This window comes from Triturus cristatus, chromosome 5_1 (assembly GCF_964204655.1).
Source record: "Triturus cristatus chromosome 5_1, aTriCri1.1, whole genome shotgun sequence".
NCBI lineage: Eukaryota > Metazoa > Chordata > Amphibia > Caudata > Salamandridae > Triturus > Triturus cristatus.
The window spans coordinates 581,398,746-581,420,877 of NC_140587.1; the positions used below are offsets into that span (position 1 = coordinate 581,398,746).

Sequence of the window (22,132 nt, forward strand, 5' to 3'; positions counted from 1 at the left end):
GAAAAATTAATTTAGTGAAAATGATTATCTTGCCTAAACTCTCTTATCTATTTTCTACCATCCCCCTTGTTTTTCCTAATAATTGTATTAGTAAAATACAGAGTAAAATCTGGAATTTGTATGGGGAGACAAGGGGGCTCGGCTGACATGGAAGAAGCTGAGACGAAGGCTTGTTAAGGGGGGTTTCAGCCCTCCCAGATATCAGTCTGTATGCGACAGCTATCCAGTTTAAAAGTATTCGGATGTTATGTGTGAAACCCGAGAAGTCAGCGTGGGGTAGGCTGCTGGGAGAAATGGTTAGAGCTTAAGGAGGGGGTGGGGGCCAGTCTTTTCTATATAAGTTTGGCGCCCCTAGGTTCTTCAAGCGAGTTCGTCTGAAGGTGCTGAGGGTAGCCTTAGAGCTATGGCATAAGATCAGACTTAAGTGGGGTATTGGATACTACTCTGACTGTGCCCCAATTTGGGACTCCCCTGGAACTCCGGAATGCCTTAAAGACACATTAGCGCTACCTATTAAAAGGGCGGGAATTAACACCTGGTCCGAGCTGGCAGACTCCGAGGGGATTCACCCCTGGGAATACTTGCAAGCTAGAATAGGGGCTGGATTCTCTAGGTTTAAATTCTTGCAGCTGAAGTCTTGGGTCAATGCGGAAAAAGGGGAATTTAGAGGAAACCGAGATATTGAAAGCTTGTGTCAATCTATCAATCCATTGAAGAAAGAGATCTCAATATGGTACAAACTGTTAATTGATGTTGATGATCAGAAGATATCCTCTTCTGAGATGGGTTGGTCTGGAACATCTCTGGGTCCATCTATAGGTTCTTTGTTTGAGCCATCTTTGAAGATTTTCTACAAGCAAGTTAAACCTGCTTGTTTGAAGAAGAACCACTTTTTTGTTATTAATAGGCTGTACTATACCCCGGCAAAGATTGCTAAATTCGCCCATCCCCCCCTCCTAAATGTTTCAGATGCTTATTACCCTTGGCAGACGATTTACATGTTTTCTTTGAATGTCCGGTTTTGAAGAACTTCTGGAAAGAGGTCGGAGATTCACTTCAAGATATTTTTAAGATCAACATTAGCATTAATTTGTCATTTGTGTTCTTTGAAGACGATGGGCTAACAAGTCATATAGTCTCTCCACTACAGAGAGGCCTCTTGCTATACTTGGTTCTCTTGGCCCGGAGAGAGATCTGCAAGAAATGGAAAGACCCCCAACCACCAACAAGTCAGAACTGGCTCAGGGCCTCATTTAGTATGGCTCGTTTGGAGTACGAAAGCGCTGCAGACAAGCCATCTAATGTCTGGTATCCTCTTATTTGTTGGGGACGTAGTCTTCGGTTAATAGAATTGGTCCAATGATTACATATAGCTCCCCTAAGCTAAGGGGTCTGGTTGGAGACCAAGGTGATTACGGAAAAGCCAGGAGGCCCTCAGTGTGTTAAAAAGGCTTTATAAGATCCGCATAGAAAAGCTTGGTAAGATGAGGATAAAAATAAATAAATAGGAGGAGGAGCCTAGCGCGCAACCAAGATGGCCGCGTAGGTGCGAGGCTCCCGAGGACCTCCGCGACCTCCTGAATTAATCCTGGCGATATCCTGTCCTTGTTGAGGGGACTGTGTCGGTGAACCCGAGCTGAGGCGCCACCCGTTTTTTGGGCTCGAATCGGACCCCGAACACCGGTGGGAGCATCGATTGAAGGTTGCGGCCTTCTCCTCGCCGGCCCCCCGGATTGGAGTAGTGGGGCGATCCGGGGACGAAGTGAATAACAGCGGCGAGCGGGGCTGGGCGACTCGCGTACCCCGCACTTTCACTTTCGCTTTTGCGCCCTCCTTGCCTCAGGCGGGGTCGGGCTGCGGAGCGGGGTGCGGTGGTGTTGCCTTGTCCAGGTGCCCGGCTGACCCGCCGGCGGTGGGTTGACCCGCGGCCCGGTGGTCGCCCCCGCCCCCCCCCCTGACACCCGTGATTTGGTGTGGCGGCCCGTTTGGAGATCTTGGCACGACGGTGGAAGGGCCAGCATGTCCACCAAACAAGATGGCGACCGGGCGAAGATGAAGACAACCCGCCGTGGCACGGCGCACCAGGCCAATAGTATGGATCGCAATACGCTCCAGAAGGGTTCTCCGGAGACATCGCGGTCATCCCTGGTGGGCCCGACGGAGGCGCCTGCCCAACCGGTGGATCTGACCCTCCGGGACGTCATGGGCGCCATCGCAGAGATGAAGGCCTCAGTGGACCAGCGTTTCGATACCTTGGCGCAAAAAATTGACTCGGTCCTGGTGGATGTGGGCCTTGTGAGGGCAGACTTGTCAAAAACGAACGACCGAGTTGACTCCCTGGCCCACACCACAACGAGCCTCACTACGGACGTGGTGGCCCTCCAGAAGGAGGTGCGCCGGCTTGGCCAGGCGAGCGCCCTGATGGACCGGCGACTGGAGGATTCCGAGGGTCGGGCCCGGAGGAACAATGTTCGCATTATTGGTGTGCCGGAGGGCCGAGAGGCGGAGGCGGCAGATCTCTTCGTGGAAGAACTGATCCTGACCCATCTCCAGCCCCGGGGGCTGAGTAAGCTTTTTGCGGTGGAGCGTGCCCACCGGGTCCCTGGGGGCCGCCCTAAGACCGGTGCACCGCCGCGGCCTATTATTGCCCGGATTTTTAATTTCCGGGACAGAGACGCCATCCTCCAGACCTCCAGGCAACAGGGACCGGTCAGGCTGGACAACATGGATGTACACTTCTACCCAGACTTTACTCCGGCGGTCCAGAAGCAGCGACAGAGCTTTCTTGGTATTAAACGTCGCCTAAGGGACCTAACCCTCAAGTACTCAATGCTCTTTCCGGCTAAGCTGAGGGTGGAGGTGGATGGCCGTACGCACTTCTTCGACCGGCCCGAGGTGGCTGGGGACTGGTTAGATACTTTGCCTGGAGATCGGGGTGGGGGGGGCGCGGCTGGCGGGGAGGGCCCGCCGGATCAGAATTGAGGGGTGACTGTATAGGCCTTGCTCTGGATATTGTTCCTTTACCATATATTGCTTTCGTATGTTCCCCTCCCAGGGAGGTCGGGTGGGGTCTGCTGGGGGCTTCCCTCCTCCTCGGGGGGACTAGTTAGTACTTAGCTATGGGGCGACAGGCACACTGCACTTTGGGGGGGCTGTCTGGGCTCATGCAGGGGTGCAGGGAGGGGGGAGTTCTGTTGGGACCGGGGGGTGGGGGGGGTGTGTTGTTTGTTAGCACCGCAAGGCAAACCCGCAACTGTTTTGTTGTTTTTAAGATGCTCGGTGGGGGGCGACCGATTGTTTTGACGTATGATGGGGGGTAGGGATTTGATTGTGTTGTCATGGAATGTTAACGGCCTGGGGGATAGGATTAAGCGTGGTGTGGTCCTGCAGTATTTAAAACGTATTTCTCCAGATGTTGTCTTCCTGCAGGAGACACACCTTATAGGTAACACCTTTCATGCAATGAATCGGCGGGGATATCGTTTGGCGGCCCACTCCGGCTTCACTTCGGGCTCGCGGGGGGTGGGTATTATGGTCAAGAACTCGCTCCCGTTGGAGATTGACGAGGTGCGCCATGATGAGAGGGGACGTTACACTGTTCTGGTGGGACGAATGGAGGGTAGAGTGTTTATCTTTATATCAGTGTACGTCCCGCCTGGGTTACAAGCCACTACATTTGCGGACCTGGGGCGCCTCCTTCTGGACCTTCCGGGTGGCCTGTTGGTGGTTGGAGGGGACTTTAACGCGGTTGCCTCTGGGTCTATGGATCGCCATCCCCCTAGGGACCTCCCCCGGGCACAGGCGTGGCTGCCCGGCCTTTTAGACACGCTGGGCCTGGTGGATTGCTGGCGCTTAAAGCATCCCGTATTGCAACAGTACACCTTCCACTCGGGGGCCCATGGTAGCCTCTCGCGGCTTGATTACATCCTTGTCCCGGCGGCCCAGGCAGGGAGGGTGGGGGAGGTGCGCCATTTGGCACGGGGTATCTCAGACCACTCCCCATTGTTGTTGCATTTCGATGTCTTCCCGAGGGGGGATGGCAGAGTGGCCCCGATCAATGCATGGTACTTGCGCGACCCCACCATTCGTGCCGACTTGATCAAATCCTTACAGCGCTATTTCGATGAGAATGTGGGGTCGGTCCCGTCTGCCGTCTCCCTGTGGGAGGCTTTCAAGGTGGTTCTTAGAGGGGAGGCCCTCTCCTTTATTTCCAATGCCCGGCGGCGCGAGCGGGAGGAGGTGACCCGGGTTGAGGCCGAGATTGCAGAACTGGAGGGTGACCTGGGGAGCGGGGTAACAGACGCCAAGTTGCATGTTTTGCACTTAAAGCAGGCGGCCTATCGGGCCCTCGTCACGGAGGCGGCCAGGGGCCTCAGTAGAGAGCAGCAGGGGCGATTGTATGATGTGGGTGACAAGGCTGGCAAATTGATTGCGTGGTTGGACAAGAGGGAAAGAGCGAGCCGCGTGGTGCCTTTGATTGAGAGCGTGGATGGTGTGTGCGTCACTGAGCCGGAAGCCATTGTCTCCTGCTTCGCGGATTATTTCCGCGAAGTCTACTCCCCGGTTTCTCCCTGCTCGGAGGAAGATTCCCATGCCTTGCTTCGGGACATCGCACTGCCCTCCCTTACGGTGGAGGACAGGGATTCGCTGGATGCCCCGCCCACCTCGGACGAAATTGCCTCGGCTATTCGCTCGGTTGCATCCGGCAAGGCCATGGGCCCCAATGGTATTCCCATTGAGCTATACAAGCTACGCCCGGATGTGTTGGCGCCCCACCTGCGCGCGATGTTCCTTGCGGCCCACTCGCAGGGCTCCCTCCCGCCGGACCAGCGTCTGGCTACAATTGTGGTGATCCATAAGGAGGGGAAGCCCCGTGAGCGGGTCACATCCTATAGGCCGATTTCGCTTCTGAACGCGGAGCCCAAAATCCTCGCCAAGGTGTTGGCCAACCGGTTGGTTGGCGTGGTGGGCGATTTGGTCCACCAAGACCAATCGGGCTTTATACCACACCGCAAAAACGGCGCTTAATCTGCGGCGCTTACACGGGGTGCTCGCGCGTGTCCCATTTGTGCGGGAGCCGGCCATCTTGGCGTCCTTGGACGCCACCATGGCGTTTGATACGCTCGAATGGCCATATATTTGGGCGATGCTGGCGAGGTTTGGGTTCGGCCCGGGTTTCGTCAGCTGGGTCAAATTGCTATATTCGGGCCCGTTGGCGCAGGTGGTGGTGAATGGGCGAGTATCTGCCCCATTCGCGCTGGGGCGGGGCACGCGACAGGGTTGTCCCCTGTCGCCTCTCCTGTTCGCCCTGGCCATGGAGCCCCTGGCGGAGTGGTTGCGGTGGCACCCTTCTATCCGTGGTCTCCGCTGGACCCCCGAGCATGAGGACCGTGTGTCCCTCTATGCTGACGATATCCTTTTGTATCTCGCCTCCCCGCGCAAGTCACTGATCGTCCTGGTTGATGTTTTGCGCTCCTTCGGTCGCAACTCAGGCCTGGTCATCAACTGGGCGAAATCCTGTGTCTATGTGCTCTCCGGGGAGGCCCCGGTCTTGCCACGGGATTGTCCGATCCAGATTGCCTCCCAGGGTTTCCGGTACCTGGGTATATATATCACTCTTGACCCGGAGGCCCGCTATGAGCGGAACTTGCTGCCCCCCCTCCAGCGTCTGAGGGAGGACGTGGTGCGCTGGCGGCGTCTGCCGCTCTCGCCGCTCGGCCGAGCGGCCTTATTTAAAATGATGTCCCTGCCGCGCTTCCTCTACGCCCTCCAGAATACCATGGACCTGGTCCCGGCACGCTACTTTCGCGAGGTGGAGGGCCTCCAGCGGCGCCTGTTCTGGGACGGCGGGCCGCGTATTGCTCTGGCTAAATTGACGCTCCCGTGGTACGATGGAGGGGTCGCCCTCCCGGACATCAAACGGTACTACTGGGCCTCCCAACTAGCTGCAATTAATCATGGCCTTTACGGGCCCGCCTTGAACCCGGCATTTGAGATGGACAGGACGCTTCTGCCCGGTGGCGATTATAATCGAGCGCTCTACTCTGGCGCGCCCGACTCCCGTTTGACGGGACCGACGCGTGTCATGGTGCGTGTCTGGCACGCGGCTAATGCAGCTATGGGGTGGAAGGACCGTTTGACCCGAGCGTCTCCGCTGTATGCATCTGAGAGGTTGGGCTCCCTGTGGACGTCGAAGGGCTTCGAGAAGTGGGACACGATCGGAATCAGCACGGTGGGAGATCTCTGGACGAGGGGGGGATTCAAAACTTTTGAGACGCTGCAGGCGGAGTTTCAGCTGCAGGGCAGTGAGTACTTTCGGTACCTACAGGTCCGCCATGCGCTGGGCTCCGTCTTCCCGGATGTTGCATCCATTCCGGAGTCTTCCCCCCTGGAGGACAGAGTGCTAGATGGCCATGTCCCGGACAGCACGATCTCCCTCATATACAAAAAATTGATTAACGATAGATCGTGTCTGCTGACTAGTCTCCGCGAGGCTTGGGTTGCCGACGGGCTGGAGCTGGACGACGAGGATTGGATCTCCGCGGTGGCCTCTCCGAAAGAGGTGGCCATCCCGGCTCGCCTTCGTTTCGTCCAGCTCAAGATCCTTCACCGGGTCTACGTGACGGGGCCAAGGCTTTTACGTATGGGTTTTGCCGGTGATGGAATGTGTAAGCGTGGCTGTGGTGCGTTGGCGACTTTCATGCATATACTGTGGGAGTGCCCGAAGGTGGAGCGATTCTGGCGTGGTGTGCATGAGGTTCTACGAATGGTTACGCGTGTCGCGCTGCTGCCTGAAGCGAGGAGATGCTTGCTGAATGTCTGGGAACCAAATGACTACTCGGTCCCGCAGGCGCGGTGGGTGACTCTGGGATACATGATAGCCAAGCGTGATATTGCCCAATTGTGGGGATCCCAGAGGCCCCCTGCGGTGTCGGCCTGGAAAGAGCATATGGATTGGTGTATGTTTCGTGAAAAGGTGGTGTATGTGGCGAGGGGTAAGCCTGGGGCGTGGATGAAACTCTGGGGCCCCTGGAACGCCTACCGCGGGGGTATTTGTGAGCCGCCACTGCTACCGGCGGCCTCGCCGGCTCCGTCTCCCTAGATGGCGCCCCTCCCTTGGCCGCGGGCGCGCGGTCCCCCAGTCCCTGATCTACTCCCGTCCCCCTCTTCAGAATTTTGCTGCTGGTTTGGATCCCCCACTTATGGAGCACGTGTTGTCACTTTGGATCGAGGGTTGCCTTGCGGTTGTGGTTTGTTTACGTTGTTTTACGTTAAGAAAATGGAACCGTACTGTGGGCATGGAGCTGTGAGGCCTGCACCATTGATCACTCCTGTCTTCCTACTGTGCACCGCTGAGAAAGCTTTTTGCTGTATGTATGTAATATGCTTTTGATGCTCTAGCGGCCGGCCGTGTGGTTGTAGGCCCATACCTGTAACTTCTATAAACTGCAATAAACGGTTTCAAAAAAAAAAAAAAAAAAAAAAATAAATAAATAAATAAACACACTGCCCACACGGACGAGGGGACAGGAGACCGCCCAGAAAGGGCCCCAGCCCCCCCTTGTCCGGCCGCCTGTAAACCTGTGGCTCGCTAAAGCAGAGCCTAACCGGCCCAGACAAGACACCGGGGGAAGGAAAGAGGAAGGCCTCAAAGTCCTAGGGTCCGCCCTGAGCAGGGCCACCATCCAGGGACCCCTAGTCCCAGCTACAATAGAAACCACTTACCTGAAGACACGCTCTGGAGGATCTGCAGCGCAGAACTTAAAAAACAGGCTGTAGGGTTGGGCCAGCCCGCCTCTTATAGAGGTCAAGGGTGTAATGGGTCGGCCATATTGGGAAGGGATGGGAGGCTGACTTTTTTGCTTTGGAGGGTTCTGGTGTGGAGCTGAAGCTCACTTTGTAAGTCATGTGGCGAGGAAGACTAACGAGGAGGTAATAGATATGGCCTGCATTTAAAATCACTGGCAAAATGTAATCATCCACAAAATGCTACTGGCTTGACAGATGGTCCATACAATCAATGGCTAACAAGAAAGAAGCCAATGCCTGAATGAGGCTGACCTAAATCCTTTCATCGCGAGCTCTACATGTATATCTACATACACTTGTTGGTATTTTTTGAAAAACGAAAAACATGAAAACTCACAACAGACAACTAAATTTGTTAGTACAACTATAGCTGCATAAAGCAAGACCTAACAATCACTGGCAAACCAATAGGTAGCGCCTTTATAAGGAGAGTGCCAAGCTACTGGCTTCACCAATGCTCATTTGTAAAGCACTGTTAAAATTTTTTAAAAAAAGTTAAATAAAATACATTTAAATGAAAAGTGTGTTTACTTCAATATTTTTTATCTTAATAAATGATACCGTTTATTCTTCAACTTATACTTTTTATGCAGGAAACTGTGAAAAGAATTTAAAAAGACTAAGTTGAAATTTAATAGAAAATGCTTGGCAAAGCATAATTTACTTTCTGTAGGATTCCGGACTGAAAACAAACGCTAGAGCCATTTGGTGCTCAGCAGCGTCCTAAAAAGCAGAATGAGGGGCCTTCAACAAAAGATGTATTCTTTCCAATGACTCCAAGTATAGTTTCTGCCTCAAATGCCACCTCAGAGAGAGCAGGAGTACACCAATCTCCCAGTGCCGTAAATGCTGCCTTTGTATTCCAAGACCTGAGTTGCAGGAGATAAATCAAACCCAACTCAATAAAGTCTGCGGTTAAATCAAACCCTACCAAGATATACCTGCTACTCTGCTTTTATAAATGAGTTGGGAGGCATAGGAACACAGAGCGCGAACAATGAGGGTAGTCAAAGAAAGGGGGAAGAAAGCAAGAAAACACATGCTCCCATGGGTGCTCAAAGAAAATAAAAAAGTAGTTCCTTGACGCGAGTCATGAAAGGACACAAATCACCCACTCAAAAGGATGGCAAACAAGCTATGCTTCTAGGAAGAGCCATGCACAAGAAGAGGAAGTAAGGCCTTGAATAAGAAACAAACAAATGTTACTGGCAAGAAAGTCAACCAATGATAAGCAACAAGCTCATCTAAAGGCCACTGTAAGTATTGTTATTGTACACTATAGGTCTTCTGCAACAGACAGCTAACAGATGTCTGTAGGCAAGACCTAAAAAGGCAGACAGATTTCAAACTGACACAGCAACAGATTTTACAAATACTCTGCCAGTCATTATCATCAAAAGAACTTTATTCGGCCGAATTAAAGGCCATAAAAGCACAAAAATAAATACAATCTTCACATTGCCAATCAGTAAGAGAGTATTGTGATATGCCACATAGCTCTATGGGCAAAATCCCCACCAGAACTATTCTTTGGATTGAAGATCCACAACAGGATCACTCATGGGACAACCTCTCCAACCTCTTCATTAGAAAAAGTGAAGAACCTTTAGAATCGTACGAAAAAGAAAATTAAATAAATAGTGTGCAAGTATGTGTTTAGCCCAAAGCATGGAGCCAGGCTGACATGCTTTGGGCAATGGGACTCAGTGTTAACACACAAAAAGATTATGTGCTATTTTTGGTCCTACTTAATAACTGTGATAAATGTTCATGGTTCCACGATCATGGACAAGAGACAAAGACACCCAGTGACATAGAACTCATCATTCTCCAGATAGGTGAAAGGCGCTCTCCGTGGTTTTCCTTCTCGGAGAAGATACGGATTGTGAAGAGTTGGTCAATGAAGAATCTCTTGACACTTATTCCTGACACTCTTCGCACACACCACTTTACAGTATCTAATCTCAACTCAGAAATGTCAGGACTTCGGAAAGACTCATCACTGCATTGGGCTACAGCGCTTTGAGTAAGTCAAAGAGCGATGTAGTGTGGGCACTGTTAATGCCAGCTATGATGTGCGTTTCTCGGAACCAGTGATCATAGGAGTAGGGCCAGACTGGAGGAGCAAAGATAAAACACATGTACTACTAAGCTCCTAGACCCCCGAAATACCACAACCTTTGGCACCGATTGTGCTACCAGTAAACATATAAGTAGCAATATGTACCTAGCCTTCTACATCTTAGCTGTGGTCAGCGAACTGATAAGCATGAGTAAATGAAAACCCAAGATAAGACGGTTGGCAAACTTACACACTCAGCTCTCTTCGTACACAATAGAAACAGTTATCTTGTTCTGTAACCGCCACTTTTTCCAATTTAGAAAAAAACACCTTTTTTAAATGAACCGCCTTGCTCCTAAAAGTTGTCGGATTTCCTCTAGCATACATTTGTCCAACAAGCTGTGTTTACAGAACATACTCTTCCTACCTTCTTTGAACGTAAAACATGAGGAATGCAAGAAACGTCTCAAAGTCAATAAAATAAACTGTAGCACAGGGCTTTAAAAAGACAAAAAAGCTTGTTTCAGTGCGCTACAAAACACCTATGAAACGTGAAGGAAGTGAACAGGGCTGTGCGTGGTGCAGTTCTTAAGTTCTGAGAGCAGAGCACCCCCCACCCTGCTCATGGAAACAAAACACTGTAATCGTTACTCGTGCGACCAGGCGCTTGTCAGTAGCAACGCCACTTTCAAATGCAAACCTGCCCTCTAGGAGCGCAGCATACAAGTAATAAAAGTCTATATCACTTACCAACAAGGCGCCGACCCGTGCGTCCGGCTGCAGCCAGCTCGCGCCCCAGTGTTTCGAGTTCCGCCGGCCCCCTTCCTGGATCCCGGGCCGCTCGCCGAAGCGGTGTGTGTCTGCTCCGAGTGTTTCCTGGCGCGTCAGCAGCTGAGGCCGGGCTCCACCCAGAGGCCGGAGAGCTGACAGCAGCACCGCGGCGCCACAGGCAGCAGTACAAACTGCCAACTCAAGGGTACTTACGCTTGCTTCTCTGTCAGGGCGCGAGCCGGGGGTTTCTCGCAAGGCGGCTGCCAGGCGTGCTTTCACTTTCCGAGGCTGTGAGCTTGAGGCCCTGCTTCGGTTGGCCCTTACATGAAGAGGAACGAGGGATTCTGTCATTTTTACGTCTAGACAATAGACAGCTTTGCTTTTTTTTTTAAATTGTATCTATTAACTTCAAATAATTAAAAAACAAAACTAAAATTACATACATTTGAACCTAGCTGGGGGAGGGGGTTATTGGGTCAGCCTGTAGTCTTTTAAACTGTCTATCATTCACATTTTGGTTCCAGCCACAAGAGGTTATAGAATGGGGCGAAGGGTCAGCCCATTTCGGCTATTGGTCCATTTGCAGAGTTGCCATTGGTTTAATCACAAGTGCACATCCACCTATAAAGAAGTGCAATGCAGTGCAGGGCTTGCAAGACAAAACGTCCCTAGGGCATTTTACTATCCATTCTTTATTACATTTTTGTACTCATCCTTGTGTGTTTAACATATATATATATGTCTTATGGTTGAAGTAATTCAAAGCCAGTTGTAGCATTTCCTGCTACTGTAATGTCGGGCCTAGGGCCTATAAAGTAATCACTGCTGCACACAGGTGTAATGGTGGTGGTCAGTGCAATGCCTGCCACGCCCAGCGCCCTGGGCTTTTTATTAGTGTTTGTGCGTGCCGTCCGAGGGGACGTCGGGCTCACCCAACTCCGGCCACGCTATGGGGGGCGTTACCCTAACACACGCGCACGGACCCTCGGGCAATGATTTGGTCCGTTGCGCCAACATTACATTCCTCCTTTACCCAGAACTGAAAACAAACGAAATATGTCGCCTGTCGCGACCCAACAGTTTAACAGTCTCTAAAAGTCTCACGGAAAAACAAAGGAACAGTCTTACTTGGTTTTTTTTTTGTTGGAGGGGCAGCCTTCCCTCACTCCAACGGTTGACAGCGAGCCACAAAGTCTCTGTACCTCTGGGATGGTCGCGGGCACGGGCGTAGATGGTACTTGCTCTGGCTGCGCCCGTCCGGTGGGGTGAGAAACATGTCCTCTGAGCTGTCCGCTTCCACCGGGTCCGGGCGGCTCGGCGCCCCTTGTGGCACCTCTTCTCTCCCAGTTGGCGTGGAAGAATCCGTTCCGGCGCTCTCCGCCCCACGTGGCTCATCCGCTCCTGGGGGTTTCCGAGGGCCTGGAGACGGCGTTGGGTAGTAGTCTTCAACCTCCGGAAGGTCTTCCTCCACTTCGCGCGGGACCCTCTTGAAGAACGACATGTTTCTAGTGACTTCTTCACCGCCTCTGACTGCTGTGACCAGGGTCCCTTGTACATTGGTGACAGTCCATGGGGCCAGCTCGAAGGGCAGGCGGAATTTTCCTCCGGGGTGTCGGTCTTTCACTAGCACCCGGTCGCCGATTTGGATTGTACTGTCTGCTGCTCTCCTCCTCCGGGAGGCTTCTTGGTTAGCTTTTAGTCGACTTTCTGTGGAGCGATTGGGTGGGTCTGGTGATGACTCCCACACGGGGTGGTGCGGGATGGTGTCCCGGATCGCTCGGCCCAGACACAGGTTGCTCGGGGGGACCCCGGTGGTGCAGTGGGGCGTCAGCCGGTACTCGCGCAGGAATTGGTAGAGGGCTAGCTCTACGTTGAGGCCATCTGCTAGGGCAATCTGTCGTACTTTACTCTTCGGAACCGCGTAGGGGACCAGGCCCTACCCCTGTCTATCTTGGTATTAGCGAACCGCAAATGGTAAATGCGGCATGTACGAGTGCTTTACTCGTCGTTCTAGCCCTGAATGCACTGCGTACACGTTATCTTGCTGCACTACGCGGGTTCCATTTTGGAAGCAGTGGCCATCTTGTCATTGCCCTCACATAGGCTATAATGGAGCAAATACGGGCCTCTCAGTACATGTGCTTTCCCGTGACTCCTCGGTGACCTGGGCAGCTGGCTCCGCTCCCCCGGGTCGAACTGGTCTCACGAGCTCCCCTTCCTCCGTCCACCTGTGATTAGCATCAGGGCTCGACCCATCATAAAACCCTTCTCATCCTACATAAACCCCCGGCTGATCTCTTCCACACCTGCTTGTTCCTGCTTTATGACTTGTTTCCCAAAACAGGAGATGCTCATGTTTATTGGGGGGTCTACTGACATCTAACGTGGGATCGCAACCTTATTGTGTAAATCATTGTCAGTTGGCCGAACTGGAATGTGGGATGGTCATCATGACTCTGCCTTTTCTTTGTAATGTACACTGTTATATTGCCGTTTCATAAAACTCAGGAATGTATGCTTGAGGCCGAAAAAGGCCTATTTAAGATGTAGTCCGTTCCTATGATTTTCAGCAGTCTCCTGAGAACATACACGCTGTTGTACTTCTAGGATACCTGTCATTGGTCTGCAGCCAATAAACGATTCTTTGACTTCACCCAGAAGACTCTGTGTTTCTGTAGGTCCGGAACAGGGTGAAACCCCGAAGTCATAGGGTGTGTGCCCCTGCACCGCTGGGACTAAAATACCCAGTACTTCAGTTTGGCGCCCAACTCGGGCCGATTTCAGCGGTACCAGTCCAAGCCAGAGGTTCGTGAGGAGCTTCGTGTGGAAATTCCGGAGGAAGGCCGCCACTTCATCGACCCCTGCATGTCGACGTGGTCCGAAAGTCTTTTCTGCGAGGTTCTCCGCGTCCCGACGGCTACGAAGGACTGCTGCCCTGATTAATCGACCTGTTTTGGACCCTTGACGAGTTTTGAGAGAGCGAAACAATCGAGAGAGTCTTCTGGTGACGTCATCGATCAGCAATATTCAGTTAAGTATAAGTGGAGCGTCTCCCATTTGTTTTGGTATCCCTCGGGATCGTTTGGTTTGATTTGGTAATTGGTGATTTGGTGTTTGCAAACCCCAAAGCCAGAGGATTCGTGTATTCACGAGACTATCGTAATCGATAATCCTTTGACGTTTGGATCTAGACTAGTGAGCGAAGATGCCTGGTTCTAGAATATTTGGTAGATTATTCTGTTTGGGTTGTGGAAAAGATTTCCAGCTGGAAGAATCATGTCCGGTTCCTCCGGTTGGAACTCCAACTTATGAGCTCTATGTAAAACATGGCGTAGGCCCTATTGCATATAACGAAGTGTGGATCCACTACACCAGGAAGGACGGTGTTTTAAAATGGCCCCAAAATGGTAGTTTCGATACCGATATTCTAGATAATTTGGAAATTAAATTGTTTAAGAAGAAAGCCCGGCCGGCAATGTTTGACTCTTTCCGCTTATGGCGGAAGGAAGCCAAACAGAAGGAAATTAAGCTAGCGAAAAAGAATAAAAGAGAGAAAGGTATGTCAGTAATGCAAGCAGCTGTACAATTTAGAGACGATGAGGAGGAGCAGATGAGCGAGCAATTGCACAGGCAGCGTAAGTTAGGGATTGACAAATGTTACCCGGCTTTACCGCACTCTAAGCAAAATGAGTCCGAAGACAAGGAGAAGGATCCCCTAATGTCACACTTGTTGAGTTCGCCACCCCCATATGCGCAAAATGCTACGGCGCCTCCTCAGCTTGTGAATATGCCACCTCCAGTTAATGTATTGCAGGCTTCGCCGCAACCACCAGCTGCCGCACAACCGGCTCTTATTAATGTAACGCAGCCCCCTCAAGGGCCGCCAGTTGTGTTTCCAACTGCCCCCGCGCTTCCTGTAACCTTGCCTAATTCACCAGCGGCCTCTCCCAACACTTTTCCTTGCACCACTTCGGTACCTGTTTCTACGTCCTCTTTTCTTCCCTCTGTTTTCCCCCCTGTTTCTGCCTCAGCTTCTCCTTCAGCACGACAGCGTTTAGCTAACGTGGTTACTTCATTAATGTCGCCTCTCTTTGAGTTGTCTGGTGCGACTCCTGGTTTGCAGCGTACGCAATTGCGTAGTCAGTTGCCTACACCTGATGAGAAGAACGTAATAGACAGCATGGCGCGCAGATGGATTGTTTTCCCTTCATTGTATGATGTGGAATCAATTGTTAATGTCTTCCATCAGTGGGATGCCCCGAAGCAGAGATATGTGTTTGAGAAGATGTGCGAAATTCTCTGTGAGGAATTGGAGGATAGTGGTAGAAATCCGAGGCCACGAGAATTGTGTAGAGTAAGGTCCGATTTTGGAGCTGGTATGATTGTAGACCACGATATAGATAAAGCAGTTGCGGTTGTACTGTCCTTCAGGAATGATGAATGTCAACAGTCATTGTTCGAACAAGATGTCCCTGTGGGGAGAAAGGAAAAGGTGCGACAATACCCTATGAGAGAAGTGCCCCCGGTATGGAAGGAAGCGGTTGCAGCTGCCGGTGGTAACCCCGCTGTGGCAGCGCATTTCCAGCGTGTTTGGGTGCATGTTCCATGGAAGCGTTCTGAGGTGTTAGCGCTTAAACAGTCCTTACCTGATCCCCGTAAAAATCCGGCAGGTTATTATAAAGAATTGTCACAAACGGCAGGATCATGTATTATGAATCTGGCCGACATAGACATGTTGTTTGGTAATGTTGTTCCACAGCCCCTATGGGGGTCAATCCGTAATGCGGATCATGACCAAGAGCTGGGGGATACATGGGCTAACATTATTGCTGCCGATGCAAGACAAACTGGTGGCGCGAAACCTGAGCCTTTAGTAGCTGAACTCCCTGGTAGAATCATCACGTATATGAAGACACTAATGCCAGCAATGCGCGTAAATTGGGACAAGTTATCTGCATGTAAGCAGAAAAAGGATGAGACAGTGTCAGACTTCTTTACTAGGTTTGAGGAAACGTTCATTGATCACAGTGGGCAGGATATGAGTACTGAGGGTGGCCAACGGTTGTTTGTGGATAAGTTTGTGCAGAATTTACTCCCTGACCTATGTAAAAAGTTGAAAGATTCAGAGAGTTCTTGGGCTGTTTCCTCTTCAGCGCAAATACTGGCTACCGCACAGTATTATGAAAATAGAGATAAAGACGAGAAAGATAGAACAGAGAAGAAAACGAAGGAATTAAAGACAAAGGTCCTTTTGCAGCAGGCCTATCCGCCACGTGGAGGTCAAAATAATTATAGGCAACCCCAAGGTGTCTATCACCAACCCCAACAATTTCAGAACAATCAGCAAATGAATGGGTATTATCAACCACGTGTCCCTGTAGGTCCCAACCAATGTTCATACTGCAAAGATGAAGGTCATTTTAAATATAGTTGCCCTAAATTAATACAGCGGAATGGTAATATGTATGGCGCAAGAGGTAGAGGTGGTCAGCAAGCTCCTAGAGGTAGAGGGCGTGGAAGTGTTCCCCAAAATACGCGTCCTCTGCCGCCTCAGAATACCATTAATAGCTTTGATCAGCAAGCTAACGCGATCGGTAATACGGCACAGTATTATAATAATGATTATTATGCAGAAGATGGTGATGCAGAAAATGCTGGTTACTAGGACAGCCGTAGACAGAGAGAGGGAGTTGTTTCAGTGCCAGTGGACCAGAGTGGGCCGTATGTTGAGGTGACTACAGCAAATGTAACGGAGCCTTTTCTGTTAGACACTGGTGCTGCAAAGAGTTCAATTATGCATTCCAAACTCCCTGGGGCACCTTTGTCTGGCGACATAAATGTTTCCGTAGGTTTTTCTGGCGCCCCTGTTAGGAACCCAATTTCTAGTCCCATGTCACTTTCTGTTGGACCTTGCGAGCTGAAAGCACCTCTGATTCTGACGACAGGTTGTGGTGAGAATTTGCTGGGACTGGACTTGTTGAAAAGATTGCATGCCACGTTGTATTGTTCTCCTTCGGGAGTACAACTTACATTAGGCAAGAAAGTAGTTTCCCCAATGTACTTGTCCAAAAATACAATGCCGCCTGAATTGTCGTCCCTTCCGGATGCCCTTTGGGCTACTGGTCCCAATGATGTGGGCCTCTTGAAGATACCGCCATATGTGGTGACTTTAAAGGCTAATGTCAGACTGCCACGTATTCCCCAGTATAAGATCTCTAATGAAGGCCAGAAAGCATTGTTAGATATTGTCCACGACTTCATTGATAAGGGTGTGATTGAAGAAACAAGAGGCAACGTTTGCAATAGCCCGATTTTACCTGTCTTAAAGCGAACGGACCTTTCACAGCCACCTGTTTACAGATTCGTGATTGATCTTAGAGAGGTTAATAAGATTGCTGTGCCACAGTTTCCAGTTGTCCCTGATATAACTGCCTTGTTAACGATGATTCCAGCCTCTGCTGAATGGTTTTCAGTGATCGATTTAAAGAATGCTTTCTTTAGCATCCCAATTGCAGAAGAAAGCAGAGACATTTTCGGGTTTAGTCTGGGAGGCCGAAGCTTCCGCTTCAAACGCGCTCCCCAGGGCTACTGTGAGAGTCCATCTATATACAGTCAAGCTTTGAAAGCACAGCTTGATGCACTTGTTTTACCTAGTGGCGCTATCCTGATTCAGTATGTGGACGATTTACTAATCGCCGCGGATACTGAGGAGATCTGTAAAGAAGCCACATTATCATTGTTGCGCCATTTATCCGTTTTTCATCACAAGGTGTCCTTATCTAAGCTGCAATATTGTCGACAAGAAGTGACCTACTTAGGTCATCTCTTATCGAAGGAGGGAAGGAGACTGACCCCAGAAAGAATTCGAGCCATTGCACAGTTGAGTGTGCCAAAGACACAGAGAGAAGTACGTGCTTTCTTGGGCATTACCTCATATTGTAGGCATTGGATCCCTAGTTTCTCCTTGCTGGCAAAACCTTTGTTAGCCTTAACATGCAAAGACACACCGAATCCTATCCCATGGTCTGAAGAGTGCCAGAAAAGTTTTGTGGAATTGCGTAATGCATTATGTTCAGCACCTGTGTTGGGTACTCCTGACTACAGTAAACCTTTTACATTGTATGTGCACGAGAAAGATGGATGTGCGTTGTCAGTGTTAACACAGCCTTTTGGCGACAGACCGCGCCCATGCGCGTATTTCTCATCCACTTTGGACCCTGTAGCGAGGGCATTGCCAAGCTGTCTGAGAGCGACAGCTGCTGCAGCGATGTCTATCCGACAATCTGCTGGTCTGGTAATGGACAACACATTGATCGTTATGGTTCCACATGCTGTAGACACATTATTGAATAGAACCAAGACACAACACTTGACTAGTGCACGCCTATCGGGTTACGAACTTACACTGTTAGCGAATCACATACACATAAAACGATGCAATACACTGAATCCAGCTACGTTGTTGCCGATTCCAGCAGACTCAGATGAGATTGAGCAACATGACTGTCTGTTCAGAACGGAAGAAGAGACGAAAGGAAGAGTGGATCTGAAAGATACTCCCCTGATTGAGTGTGATGGTACTTTGTGGGTAGATGGTTCATGTTTTAAGCTCCCTAATGGTGATACGACTGCTGCCTATGCTATCACGACTTTACATACGGTCGTGGAAACTGCACGAGTGCCACATAATTCGGCCCAAGCAGCAGAATTAATCGCCCTCACGAGAGCATGTGTGTTATCTGAAGGAATGAGAGTGAATATATATACAGACAGCCAGTACGCCTTTGGCGTGGCTCATAATTTTGGGCGACTGTGGAAAGAGCGTGGGTTCCTGACGTCACATGGAGCTAAAATTCAGAATGGCAAATTGGTGAATGATCTCCTTGAGTCACTGACCCTACCGTTGCAAGTTGCGATCATGAAATGCAGTGCGCACAGGAAAGTCACAGACGATGTTGGTCGTGGGAATGCGTTTGCTGATGAGACCGCGAGAGAAACCGCACAGAATGTGAAAACTAGAATGTATGTTGCAGGCCCCGCAAGATGGGTTAATGATGTAGGAATGTGTGAGAACACAATAGAGAGTGTGAAGTCGCTTCAAGCTGAAGCCACAGAGGAAGAGTTAAGCAAGTGGAGAGAGAGTATGGGTAAGTTGGATGAGAATGGTTGCTGGACTGATCTGACAGAACATAGGCGATGGTTGTTGCCTGACGCGTATGTGCTTCCAGTGGTTACTATGGCGCATGGAATGGCACACATCAGTACGAAAGGTATATGCAAGTTGTTGGCTCCAGTATGGCAGAATGCTGGAATTCCCAAGTGTGCAGAGAATGTGGTCAAGAATTGTATGGTATGTTTGAAGTACAACCCTGGTAGGGGAACCCCAACTCCAGCCGGTCACTTTGCGCCCCCATCATGTCCATTCGAAGTTTTGCAGCTGGACTTTATTCACATGGAAAGATGCAACAACCTGAAATATGTACTAGTGGTTGTTTGTGCTTTCTCAAAATGGTTAGAGGCTTATCCTCTAAAAGATAACACTGCCCTGTCCACAGCCAAAGTCCTTGTGAAAGAGTTCTTCCCCAGGTTTGGAATGCCGAGAGTGGTATGGTGTGATAATGGGAGTGAGTTCGTGGGTAAAGTGATGAAGAATGTATGTGAAGGTTTAGGCATCCAGCAGAAGTTCCACGCTGCAAATCACCCCCAATCAGCTGGATTGGTAGAGCGCTACAATGGAGCCTTAAAGCTCAAGTTGGCTAAAATTCAGGCTAGCACTGGTCTTAAATGGCCTGATGCCCTGCCTCTAGCACTCCTGTCCACCAGAATGACAATACACTCACGAGTGGGACTTAGTCCTTATGAGGTGGTCTTTGGCCGCCCGGCTAATGTATGGGGTGTGCCAAGGCCCACGAAATTCAGTGAGATAGAGCATCCAGTGCTGCTCGATTACCTGTATGATTTGACTGTTAAACTACGTGTTTTGCACCAACAGGTACATGATACTCTTCCCCAAGCTTCCGAAACTCCTGGACACCCTATCAACCCTGGTACGTGGGTGCTCGTCCGGAACTTCCAGCGCAAGAGCAACGACGAGCCCCGCTGGCTTGGCCCTCATCTTGTTCTGCTATCGACAAGGTCAGCGGTGCGAGTGAAAGGGAAGAAGCACTGGGTTCATGGTACCCACTGCAAGGTAGTCCCCTTGCCTTTGCCATATGACCGGTGGGTCAAAGAGGGTATCACCGACTCTGAGACAGACACTGTACTCCGTTTCACACCATTCAGTGATGCACGTCTAAGAAACACAGCTTCAGACCAAGAGAGTGACAATATTCTGCAGGAAGCTGTGCCACCATCGAATCGATTGGACACCACTGAGCCTGAACTTTTGTTTCAAGACCAAACAGCACCTGGCCGTCTACGTTATAATTTGAGACCTAGGCCCATGGACGAATAAAGATTTCCTCACTATTTCCTTTTTGACATTTTTTACTCTCCCATCTGAAAGACTTTCTTGATTTTTTGTTTTTCGAACCACCATCCGGGTTCTGCCGCAGGGTCGCGGTGTCAAGACTTTGGGGTACAGGCCGAAGACGCTAGGTCGACGGTTCTGGTTGGTCTAGGGCGTTTCCCTGGACTGACAGGCGTACTCCTCAGCAGAAGAAACTCACCCGCCGCGAGCGGCCCGAGTAGAGGATGGAGTTTTTTAAGATGGAGAGACCGATCGAGGAAATGAGCTCTAAAACCAGGATGTGTAGAATTGTAAAAAGTAAATGTTTTGTCTTTTTATGCCTTTTTATACTGTGTAGTATTATGATGTTTATTGTAGGACTTGTGTTCTTCTCCGCTCAAAAGCCTATTACACCCACTCAACAGCCTACCCCTCTTTCTACTGCCTCCTCTCACTCTTTTCACCCCCTGCCTGAGCACGAACAGACCAGACGATCGGAGTTCGTAAATAACTCGTTTATCCAGCTCTTGCACCAGCACCAGCTAGTAGTGAATACGACCAATTGCTGGGTCTGTGGGTTAATGCCACATACCATTAACAAGGGTATTCCCTACCTGGTGTTGCTGTATAGTTCAAATGGATCATCATGGGCATTCCAGACCATGTTTCTCTATGCTCTGGAGACGTACTCCCCTCGCCAACCGCGTTCCATCAGACCCATCACCAATAATAAGGCTTTGATGAGAGGAGTTGCCGATATGAGTAGGGATATTGACGCATACTCGTCCATTCCCAAAGAAGAGTTGAGACCTTATGTAGGATGGAACGCGACAGGGTATAGTATTAGTCTGGGTGAAAGACAGCGACAAATCTCATCTCCAATCTGGGTCGTACCCCACATGGGTCGGTTCTGCTTACAGGGTAATGGCCAGAACCCTAGGGCTCAACTGGGTAGAAGTGACTGTACCGAAACGTACACTTTCCCGTCACAGTTTTCCCCAGCGTTTCTAGCTGCCAAGGGTACCTATTTCATCTGTAATGACCGAGCATATACATGGTTGCCCCCTGATTTCTCGGGCACATGTTATATTGCGAATCTGCTACCACCTACCTTCACTGCTGCTTCTGATTATCACAAAACGAGAGTTGTGAGAGGTGTAATTAGTAAGGAGGACACTGCCGGTCAGGAAGCAGGAGACTTCTTCTTGGGTTTCCTGCCGTTTTGGGGACCTATGGTCAATAGTAGGAACCTGAGACAGCTGACGCGTGTGGTTGAATCCACCATCAATGTAACGGCTGGTGCCCTTAGTAATCTGACAGCTGAGCTCCAAGCGGACCGCCTTATGACTCTACAGAACCGCATGGTCCTAGACGTTATTCTTGCAGACCGCGGTGGGGTATGCAAGGTCATCCAATCCAGTTGCTGCATTTTCATACCAGATAATGCTCCAACGGTGTATCAAGCCATCTCCAAACTCCACAAAATATCTGAATCCATACGCGTGGATAAGGGAGATTGGTCATTGATGGGATGGTTCTGGGAACTGATGTCTGCCTGGGGTTGGAAAGTCCTGATGGTCATTGGAGTGATTTTAGCCATTCTTTTCCTGTTCTGTCTGTGCATACAGTGTGCTCCTGCGATGTGTGGCCTCTGTGCTACCTTATGTGTAAGGAAACCTGTATCGAGAGACGAGCTAAGTAATAGGATGATGCTACAGCAACATCTCCATGACTTTGCGTACATTGACCTAGACTCGGATTAAGATGAGTATAGTGATTGCCTATGTAAGGGCAAAAGGAGGGTCTGTCGTACTTTACTCTTCGGAACCGCGTAGGGGACCAGGCCCTACCCCTGTCTATCTTGGTATTAGCGAACCGCAAATGGTAAATGCGGCATGTACGAGTGCTTTACTCGTCGTTCTAGCCCTGAATGCACTGCGTACACGTTATCTTGCTGCACTACGCGGGTTCCATTTTGGAAGCAGTGGCCATCTTGTCATTGCCCTCACATAGGCTATAATGGAGCAAATACGGGCCTCTCA

At 50.3% G+C, this 22,132-nt stretch overlaps 1 protein-coding gene across 2 annotated transcripts in view; it reads right to left on the bottom strand.

The window, feature by feature from the left end:
* SGK3 (serum/glucocorticoid regulated kinase family member 3) overlaps positions 1–10,870 on the bottom strand; it is a 498,190-nt gene extending 487,320 nt beyond the window's left edge. The window contains exon 1 of one of the 2 annotated variants that reach the window (XM_085605508.1): positions 10,622–10,870. The gene's annotated coding sequence lies outside the window, so the exon portion shown is untranslated. The remainder of the gene's footprint in view (positions 1–10,621) is intronic. The other variant, XM_085605509.1, reaches the window with a different exon arrangement.
* Between the last annotated feature and the right edge of the window lie 11,262 nt (positions 10,871–22,132).